Below are 10,754 nucleotides of genomic sequence, written 5' to 3'. Positions count from 1 at the left end.
GTTAATTATCGCTAAAATTTTAAACATGACACTGGAAAGGTTTCTTTGACACCTAATAAGCACGTTCGAACAAGCTGCTTTCATGGAAATTTCCAGTCCTACAGCGAATTGCTGCTGCGGACTTGACAGAATGACAATAGTTCCACGCTTTGTTTCCGCAATGATACTGATAACGGATAACGACAAAAAAATTAATCCAACCCGAAAACAGTGATATGTCTGCGGTCTATACCAGCTTTACTCACAAGAAATGCAAATTCATGTGTATTCGTGACCTTCAATGATATAGTTCATGTTCCCAGAGGATTTATACTTTTCTCTGAATCTCGAGCAATGGGAATATATTTCTTTGCATCTAGGAGCATACTGTATGATCTCTGAATCCCTTCTGTATAGCACCTATCTTAGAGTCTTTAAAACAGTGCCTGTGTGTCAGTTTATATTATGAATGATTCCAGCTGCATGCATTTTACTTTCGTAGATATGTTTTGTAATAAGGATCGTGGTCATCGTGAGTACTGAATGTGCATATGTGCAATCTATACTGTTTGTTGGAAAACCTTGAAATATCCAGGAGGGAAGCAATTACGTATTGTCCTTATAGCAAAACTTAGCCACGTGTCATATGAAGGCCAATCCTTCAAAACTCAATAATCACACTATGCATTTAAAGTATTATATGTTCCAACACTAAGGTGATCGTTCTGTCAAGGCATATTAATATGGCACGTATTAATATTTAGATTGCTTCTTTGCAAATTAGATGAAAATCAATTGTCTATTTCCGTAGCTATTATCGTGGTGCTTCTGTATTTCGACTGTATGAAGACCTCGTTCCGCTGCCAACCACACTTCTATATCAACTGACACGCAATAACTTTCATCTGCGAGTTACATTTTCTGAAAACAGCAAGAATAAGATGAAGTTAATTTTGAAGTTTAACAAGCACATGCGGTGAGCAATGGTATAAGATGAAAACCGTATGTACGACATACATCAAATATATTCCTTCATTAAGGAAGTTTTATTAGAGTGTTTGACAAACGAATTATTGCATGAATAATAAGCGAAACTTGTTTAGAAAGATGGAAAACTACATGAATTATCAAATACTGATTAAAGGTGTTTGTTTAAGGAATGGAAATGAATATTATAACACAAAATGCCTGTGAATGTACATGAAATCACCAAATGTATGTTTCATCTTTACATTGTCGAATAATAAGTGAAGTTATTATGGCACTGATGTAGTCCTACGCTTCCTGAATGGGCTTCAAGTTAACCTGCGAGCAGTGGAATTATAGGCCGACAAGAATGAACTCTCCTTTTGATCTTTCAGTAATGGAAACAGTCTTTGTAGCGCATCTCTTGTAATTCAAAGGCATTCTCTCGTTCACGCCTACCATGTTCAAGTCATGCGTGACTTCAAACATCTGATAGACTAGAGACATAATGCATGCATGCTTGCATGCGTACATACATACATACACATACATACATACATACATACATACATACATACATACATACACATATCACGTATGTCCATTAAATTTTGGAAATGCCTTAAGGCCGGTGCTGCAGATAGAATTTCGATGAAAAACTGACCCAAAAAATGTCTAATATAAATGCAGATCATGAAATTAGACTACGGATTTCTCAGAGGAAATCAGCTCGGTATAAATGCTGTACGTCAAAAATGCAAATGATGAATATATTCATGAGCATACACATTCGATATCGATTTTTTTATGTTGAACATAAAGGCAAAGATAATTTATAAAATGTGGGAGAAAAAGTAGTCCATAGAAAACATTTGGCCGAAATGCAATCATCCTATATGGCACATATTAAAAATGTCCGGTGAGATTGTAGATGGCCGAACGAAGAAACGACTAGCTGCCCGTAAGCTGAATATTAACCAATATTGTCAACTTGTGTAGGGAATAGATTACTAAACGAATATCTGCTATATCTATAAGCCTTTTATAAGTGTCTCAGTATCCCTGATGACCTGCTTTTCTAAAATGATTATGTACTAATTTTGTTTGATGAATTAATTAAATACTCCTGTTGCGATACGAGAATTGAAGAATGCAATTAAAACCAAATAATGGTAACAGCAGTGGCTCTGATAATCTATTTAAGGAATTTTTGGCATATGGAAAGGATGTCCTCCAGTCTTATTTCACTCTATATTTGTAATGTTGATTTCAATACTAGTTGCTGTCCAGACATATGATCTGAGGGCACAGTTATACCTGCTGGTAAGATATGTCCTGTGTATAACGTAGACAATTACAGAGTTAACACCCTTTTCAGTTCGATGGGTAAATTGTTTACTAAGATTTTAAATAAAAAAATTTTATTGGATATATGTTGGCGCTCAGACTGGTTTTAGAAAAAGTGTACACAACTGATAACATTTTGACATTTTTACATCACATAGATTGATAACTCATTATATTAATTCAGAGTGGCCGAGTGGTCTAAAGCGCTCTCCGTTACGGATCACTGCCATCTTACCTCTGTCTGCGTGGGTTCGAGTCTCAGATTCAGCCAATGTGGGTATGTGAGAAAGCTTGCCAGTAGCTTCTCGTGGGTCGGTGGTTCTTTCCGGGGTTTTCCCGGGTTCTTCCTCCACCATTAATACTGGCCGCCATGTATAGCCTATCTTGTGCTGAAAATGGCGTTAAACCCTACAACAACAACTACTACAACAACATCTGTTGATTTTTGCTAAAGTGTTTCATTCTTAAATGATATTTTGTGGTCTAAACTGCGCATGCTAGGAATAAGGGGTAACATATTTAATATTGTATTTTCAACGTATGAAAACGTAAAGCAGAGTGTGATTCAATAATACATTGTAGGAAGATTTTGCATATTTAACTGGTATGCGTCAACGTGCTGGGAGATGAGTATCACTTCGTATCAGGATGCCAATTTGCCTGTAAGAAAAAAGTATATAAATTCTTATATTTTAAAAGGTTGAGCATGTTGAAATGTATTAGATTACTAAATTCCATTTAATCTACCGAGATAAGAACTTAACAATGTTTAATACATTAACTGTTGTTTACCTTATTTCATACATTAATTGTTGTCAACCTTGTTTCATACATCAATTGTTGTCTACCTTGTTTCATGCATTACTTGTTGTCAACCTTGTTTCATATATTAATTGTTGTCAACCTTGTTTCATATATTAATTGTTGTCTAGCTTGTTTCATTCATTAATTGATGTCTACCTTGTTTCATGCATTAATTGTTGTCTAGCTTGTTTCATACATTAACTGTTGTTTACTTATTTCATACATTAATTGTTGTTTACCTTGTTTCACACATTAATTGTTGTCTACCTTGTTTTATACATTAATTATTGTCTACCTTGTTTCATGCATCAATTGTTGTTTACCTTGTTTCATATATTAATTGTTGTCAACCTTGTTTCATATATCAATTGTTGTCAACCTTGTTTCATATATTAATTGTTGTCTAGCTTGTTTCATTCATTAATTGATATCTACCTTGTTTCATGCATTAATTGTTGTCTAGTTTGTTTCATACATTAACTGTTGTTTACCTTATTTCATACATTAATTGTTGTTTACCTTGTTTCATACATTAATTGTTGTTTACCTTGTTTCATACATTAATTGTTGTCTACCTTGTTTCATATATTAAATGTTGCCTACCTTGTTTCATATATTAATTATTGTCTACCTTGTTTCATACATTAACTGTTGTCAACCTTGTTACATACATCAATTGTTGTCTACCTTGTTTCATATATTAAATGTTGCCTACCTTGTTTCATATATTAATTATTGTCTACCTTGTTTCATATATTAATTATTGTCTACCTTGTTCCATACATTAATTATTGTCAACCTTGTTTCATACATCAATTGTTGTCTGCCTTATTTCATATATTGTTGTCTAGTTTGTTTCATACATTAACTGTTGTTTACCTTATTTCATACATTAATTATTGTTTACCTTGTTTCATACATTAATTGTTGTCTACCTTGTTTCATACATCAATTGTTGTCTACCTTGTTTCATATATTAATTGTTGTCTACCTTGTTTTATACATTAATTGTTCTCAACCTTGTTTCATATTATAATTGTTGTCTAGCTTGTTTTATTCATTAATTGATGTCTACCTTGTTTCATGAATTAATTGTTGTCTAGTTTGTTTCATTCATTAATTGATCTCTACATTGTTTCATGCATTAATTGTTGTCTAGCTTGTTTCATTCATTAATTGATGTCTACCTTGTTTCATTGATTAATTGTTGTTTACCTTGTTTCATACATTAATTGTTGTTTACCTTGTTTCATACATTAATTGTTGTCAACCTTGTTTCATACATCAATTGTTGTCTACCTTGTTTCATATATTAATTGTTGTCTACCTTGTTTCATACATTAATTATCTATCTTGTTTCCTACATTAATTACTGTAAACCTTGTTTCATATATCAATTGTTGTCTACCGTGTTTCATATATTAATTGTTGTCAACCTTGTTTCATATATTAATTGTTGGCAACCTTGTTTCATATATTAATTGTTGTCTACCTTGTTTCATATATTAATTGTGGTCTACTTTGTTTCATAAATTAAGTGTTGTCTACCCTGTTTTATACATTAATTGTTGTCTACCTTGTTTTATACATTAATTGTCGCATACCTTGTTTGATACATTAATTGTTGCCAACCATGTTTCATACAGTAATTGTTGTCAACCTTGTTTCATACATTAATTGTTTTCTACAGCTTATCATATATAATATTCTTATATATTACTAAGAAAAGCATTTTGAATACCGCTTATATGTGGATGACGGCTGTGTGTCATCTCCCGAAAAAGCACGGGATTAAACATACATAGTATTGTGTATTATACACGTCACGCATTAACGTGTTGTATACTTAGTTTGTGCCTTCGATATATCTATCTATTTATTATTGAATTATCGAGGTGTGCGCACATTAAGTGCGGCCTGTTAATTGTTCCTGGGGGAAGGAATCAGTGCCTCATCCCCCAGGCATTTATGTGCTCAAGGAGGACTGTTAATTTAGTCCCAGGTCGTGGGTCCATATAGGTCCCTAACGGAGTGAATGGAAAGCTGACATGAGTGGGAATGGACCCAACACACTCTCATGTTTTAAAAATAATAATCTGTTTTACTTGATGGGGTGAGTGAGAATTGTGCTCGCTCACTCATGTGTTTATTTAGAAACATTTATTCGAGCATTGCGTGCTGATAATTGATGTCTGTCCGTGGCAAGGGAGAAGTGCGGGAAGGCAGGCTGCTGTCCGTTGTTTCCAGGTTGATCTAAGGTTCCGCTATGCAGGAATTTTAAACTTTATGTTCTAAAATTTTTTAAAGTGAATTTGGAACAAATATTCTGTGCTATTTAAGGTTAGTAGAGCATGCAAGTAGAGGTATATTTTTGTTAAAAAATTTTAATATTTGTAATTCAGTATTCAATATTTGATATATTAGTTCCATTGAATGTATTAAACTTGTCACCATTAATGTTTGTAACAAAATTAAATGTACATGTATATTCATGCCGATGATAAATATGATAAATGCAAATAAAGTTCTTTCTGTACGCATCTTATACCCCAGTAACAAATAAATAAAAAACAAACAGTAACAAATAGATAATATAGAAACACAAACAGTAACACATATATAATATAGGAACACAAGACACACGCACAACACAGATTCATTCGATACCTCTTAGCACTTTTAACGGAACTTTATAGAGTGTTTCGCCTTACTGGTATACAAGAGAAAGAGCTTGCAGGTCAAGAACATTTAAGTTATTGCCAGGTTCCATTTGCTCCTTTAATAAGTGAAAAGCTTGCCGTAAGTCAGAACCTTGCATAAAATAACAGTACTTCAGGCTGTATGAATTCAAATGATCTATATTTAGAGTCACGTTTACATCTCTGCAGGATATTATCGTTGTTGGTTTCAGATAACAATACTAACAGTACATATAACCTTCTGTGTTAATGCTTACTTGCCAGCAAGTACATTTGGACTACATGTTTCAATGATCTGACGAACAAGTGAATGAATGGGTGCGTGGCTATGTATGTATGCTTATGTATCTACGCACATACGCACGTATGTATGTATGTATATATGTATGTATGTGTGCGTGCGTATGTGTGTGAGTACGTGAGTGCATGTGTGGATGGATGGATGGATATATGTATATGTCACCTGAACATCTTTATTGTCAAACGCAATGTCCTTTCGCCAATGCTGGAACGGCAGTTTTACGAATCGTAACAACATCCAATATTATTTTCTAGGGTTGGATACCGTCAGAATTTTCGCATTTATGTGTGTTGCTATAAAAGTTAACGTATTGCATTATATCTGGAAAAATAAATTTGCAACGATTCAACTCGGCGACAAAAGTAAGCTGACGATGTTCTCTCTCTCTCTCTCTCTCTCTCTCTCTCCTGCTTTAAACAAAATTAAAACCGATAATTCCTTTTTTCATTTAAAAATCAAAAACGATAATTCCGGTTTGGAAACAAATTTTGCAAACAGTAAATTTGAGTATTTTCCAATATAATTACTACTTTAAGAGATAATAAGTGTATTCTACGAAATGATTATAGTGGCTTCCGGCACACAGTAAATGGCAGCAAGTTCAAAGCTTTTCAGAGTTTGCCCATGCCGGGAAGAGAGACCAAGAATGCTTGTGGTGCAGCTGGAACTCACCTGGCAACAGGAATTCGGTGTCGTTAAGTATTTTCACAAAAAAGTAATCCCAAATATTTAAACGTATATGGAGGCAAAATAAGCTTCATTACTTGAATAATCATAAGACGTTTAATTGATCATACAAAGTTTGCCTGTCTCTCAAGTTAACAAATTTTTACTTTTCCGTGCAAACATCGAGTTCCAAACTCTTTTTGACTGATTAAAATGCAAGCAATTCCATTCCCTTTCACAAATAATACATGTATTAATGTAATTCACTTTCGTTTGGGTGTTGTTTCAAATTAAGATAAAATAGGTATTATAAATTAATATCGAAGATAAAAGACTCGCTCAAGTTTAATTTAAACTGAATAAAATCAAAACGTTAACCTGTAGATGTCATACAACGATATATATATATATATATATATATATATATATATATATATATATATATATATATACCCGAGCGAAATACCCGTTATCAACTGATGTGTTCTTAAAGGCGCGAATATCATAAATAAATTCCTATAATCACCTAATGACCACAAATCAAGAAACTCTAATAATTTCACACTTGTTTGTTTTTTTTCTCGATGCACGTTTGTATGATTCACAAGTAAACCTTTCTCAACCGAATATTAGTACTTCAATGTATGCAATAAAAAGTACGACTAAAACACCCAATGAAAAGAAGTATACTATCTCAACAAGTATGCCTAAAAATATCCTGACAAGTCCCTATGTTAAGAAATTATGGAGGGTCCAATTTACGAAACTAATCCATGCTGTCTTAAACTGGAGGGTCCATTTTACGAAACTAACCTTTACTGTCATAAAGGCTCGCGAATGCTGTACGTTCTGATATCCGCTCCTATAAAATGGCCAATTACTTGGGTTGGGACGTATCTTCCCAACACCCACTTCCCATTATCAACAAATATTCCCTCAAGTTAAGCAAAGCTATCAAAGGATACGTAAGTACAAACAGCATATATAGCACAAAGCCAAAAAAAGACGATTGCATAAACAAAACAAGAACAAACACAAAAACGTAACTACTGTACAGAATCTTCATGATGTTTGTTGTAGATATTCACATACACGATACAATGAAATGCTAAATGAAATAAGCTCGGTGGAACGTTGCTACTTTTTCAACTGCAACCTGGTACAAAGCTCGTACAGTGCAAATGGCATCCGAAAAATAAATATATTTGGGGTAGTCTATACGGTACTGATTACTAATCTTAATAGATAATGTATGCAGTCAGCATGACTGGAAAGTCTAGATCACTTAGATGGAATAAGTCAACGAAAATCAATATTTAATTTTGCCAGATATAGTTACCGTCATGTACTGATGAATGAAACATTGTAATAATTTCTTTTAAACATTTTTTCTTTGTCCCGGGTTGAAAAGCTAAATACAAAGTCATGTCAATAAACATGCCTTACAAATCCAACGAATAAAAGTTGAAAATTACAATAAAGCTTCACCTTACGGGCATAGACAAATTAAAGGCATCATAATCGAGTATTTGTTTCACTTGCTTCCATTGCGTCAGCAGAAACAGCTTCTACTTTCAAAAATCAACGGTCAAATGTTCGTAACGCAGTAAAAATAGAATTAAAGATACCAAATACAACACAGGAAACTTTCACAAACTTTCAGGAAAGAAGTAAAATTACATTTATCCCAGATAATATCAATTTTGCTGTGGATATCGATTATCAGACAAGAAAAAATAACTTTAATTTATGTATACAAATAAATATATTGTTTCAATAAGTACAAAAATATAGACAGTGCATTTTACCTTGGAAGGGAGCTATATTCCTGATAGAAAATCCATAAAGTACGGAAAGTGTTCCAAACTATGGTAGAATCTGTCGGTCTTGTAATCTAATACACAATTTTAGGCCTACACTTTTCAATATTCCTTCAGAACTCTTGATCGGATACGTAACATTCACATAGCGAATAGCATATGGGATGCCTTTGCCTGTGGACTTCATATGTTATCACACGAGAGTTCGAAATTGTTTTATCGTAAATCTCTATGAGCCATTGGAAAATCTGGGATACCACTTGAAATAGCTCTGCGCAAGAGCACTTCAAATTTGCAGAGCGATATACAATACGGCCAGTAACAAATAAATGTGTCAAGACATAACGGTCTTGGCAACACAGAATTATCTCTTCAAAAAAAATAACACAAGGCTCAGCAAAAGAAATTACACTTGTTATGGAGACTTGGTAGCGAAGCACGCGTTGTAGTTGTAATGGAAACTTAATAGCGAAGCACACATTGCAATTTTCATTGGGACTTGGTAGCGAAGCACACACTGCAATTGTCATGGGGACTTGGTAGTGAAGGACGCATTGCAGTTGTCATGGGGACTTGGTAGTGAAGCACACATTGCAATTGTCACATTTTACACTACATTAAGCAGTTCGGTATCTTATCAAAATTTGAGATCTTGCTTTTTTTTTTAAAAAAAAGACATTTTAGGGAATCTTCTTATATTCAAAGCATTTCGTGTGTGATTTGTTCAACATAAATATCACAAAAGTAGCCTGCTGCCTTTGGCTTTACAACTGACAGGAATAGAATCCAAGAGCTTTCCAATTATCATCACTACGATTTCTGTATCGCCTTAACGATATCTCCAACGAAATATGGTACGAGGAGAGGATTTAATATCTTCCTTATGAAGAATTTTTTTTATATTGGTGACCGAAGGTAGGGAAGATTCGCTTTGATTTTATCGTGGCGCACGCAATGCGTGCTCAGTGTAGTTTGATTGCTGCAGGTGCTTCCTTTTCAATTATTTTAAATATCATTCATACACACACGTGTTCTCTCAGGAACTACTATACAACTGCTTACCTTTTATACCAGTAATGTGTTTCTTATCAACTTGTTATGTTTATAAACTATCACAATCGCCCTGTTATACGTTTTAGGATTTGTACCTTGTAGGCTGGGGAATATATACTTGCAGAATCTTATCTCAATCGAACGTTAAATGTGCACCGAAAATAGAAACTACATATAATATTGGATTGTTGTTTACGCTATTTTTTCAGCATTTTTACTGATTCATCACGAAGCTTAATGCTTTTGTGGTCGTTATCCAGTACAATTGTCATCATCATTATTTGACTGTTAACGCTTAAACGGTATATACTCACTTATAAATCTGATCTAACTGTTAAATGTACTGCGCATAATGTGCCGGCAGATCTCAATCTATGCAGATTTTATTTAAGGACTATTCAGTAGAACAAAACAATAAAAAAAAAATGATCTGCAAGCGCATTACGCGATGGTATATCGGGATCTTTGTTCTTTTCAGTTGGACCCATCTTGTAAGCGAGTAAGACGGTATATAAACTCAAATAGTTTGAACAGTTTAATGGTTTTGTTAGTGAAAAATAGGGATTAGGATTAAAGACTTAAATGTAACAAAAGAGAAGACTGGGGAGCATATTCATGTATCATGAAAATTAGTAATAATGCGGACTAATTTACATATTATTGCGACATAGTTCATGTTATATTACTTTAATCTGCCTAACTTGATTGGGGGTTCTAGATTTCAAAATGTTTAGCACTTCAGACAAATATGAAAATATTGAGATATTCTCCAGGAATATCTGATATTTTCAAGTTATTTATAATTGCAACAGCAAAAGTAGGCAGCCTCATTAAAATCAGTTAGTTGAGCTGGTTTTATACCCACCTAGATCCGCCCGGCTTGGCGTGCCATGAGGAAATCACTTAGCTTCCATTTTATAGTCGTGATAAAGACATTGAGGGGTCAAATGTTTTGTGAAAACCAACAAATGAAAAAATTATTAAGTGTGTGTGTGTGTGTATGTGTGTGTGTGTGTGTGTGTGTGTTCACTAAATACTAAATTTCTTGCCTTTGAACATTGAGAACTCAGCAATAGATAACAAGTACAGACAAAAAATGAATAGTCTACACTGAGGAAA

The 10,754-nt window shown here is 33.7% G+C and overlaps 1 long non-coding RNA gene across 2 annotated transcripts in view; it reads right to left on the bottom strand.

Annotated features, from left to right (window-relative positions):
- Positions 1–214: 214 nt before the first annotated feature.
- The window catches only part of LOC149805467 (uncharacterized), a 151,347-nt gene continuing 140,807 nt past the window's right edge, over positions 215–10,754 (bottom strand). For both annotated transcript variants that reach the window (XR_016419672.1, XR_016419671.1), the window contains exon 2: positions 215–900. This is a non-coding gene — a long non-coding RNA (uncharacterized LOC149805467). The remainder of the gene's footprint in view (positions 901–10,754) is intronic.

Source organism: Sinohyriopsis cumingii, chromosome 2, assembly GCF_028554795.1.
Source record: "Sinohyriopsis cumingii isolate HCF-2022 chromosome 2, ASM2855479v2, whole genome shotgun sequence".
NCBI classification, from domain to species: Eukaryota; Metazoa; Mollusca; class Bivalvia; order Unionida; family Unionidae; genus Sinohyriopsis; species Sinohyriopsis cumingii.
The sequence above is the reverse complement of the archived record's forward strand: the minus strand, read 5'-3'. Positions and strand labels throughout refer to the sequence as shown.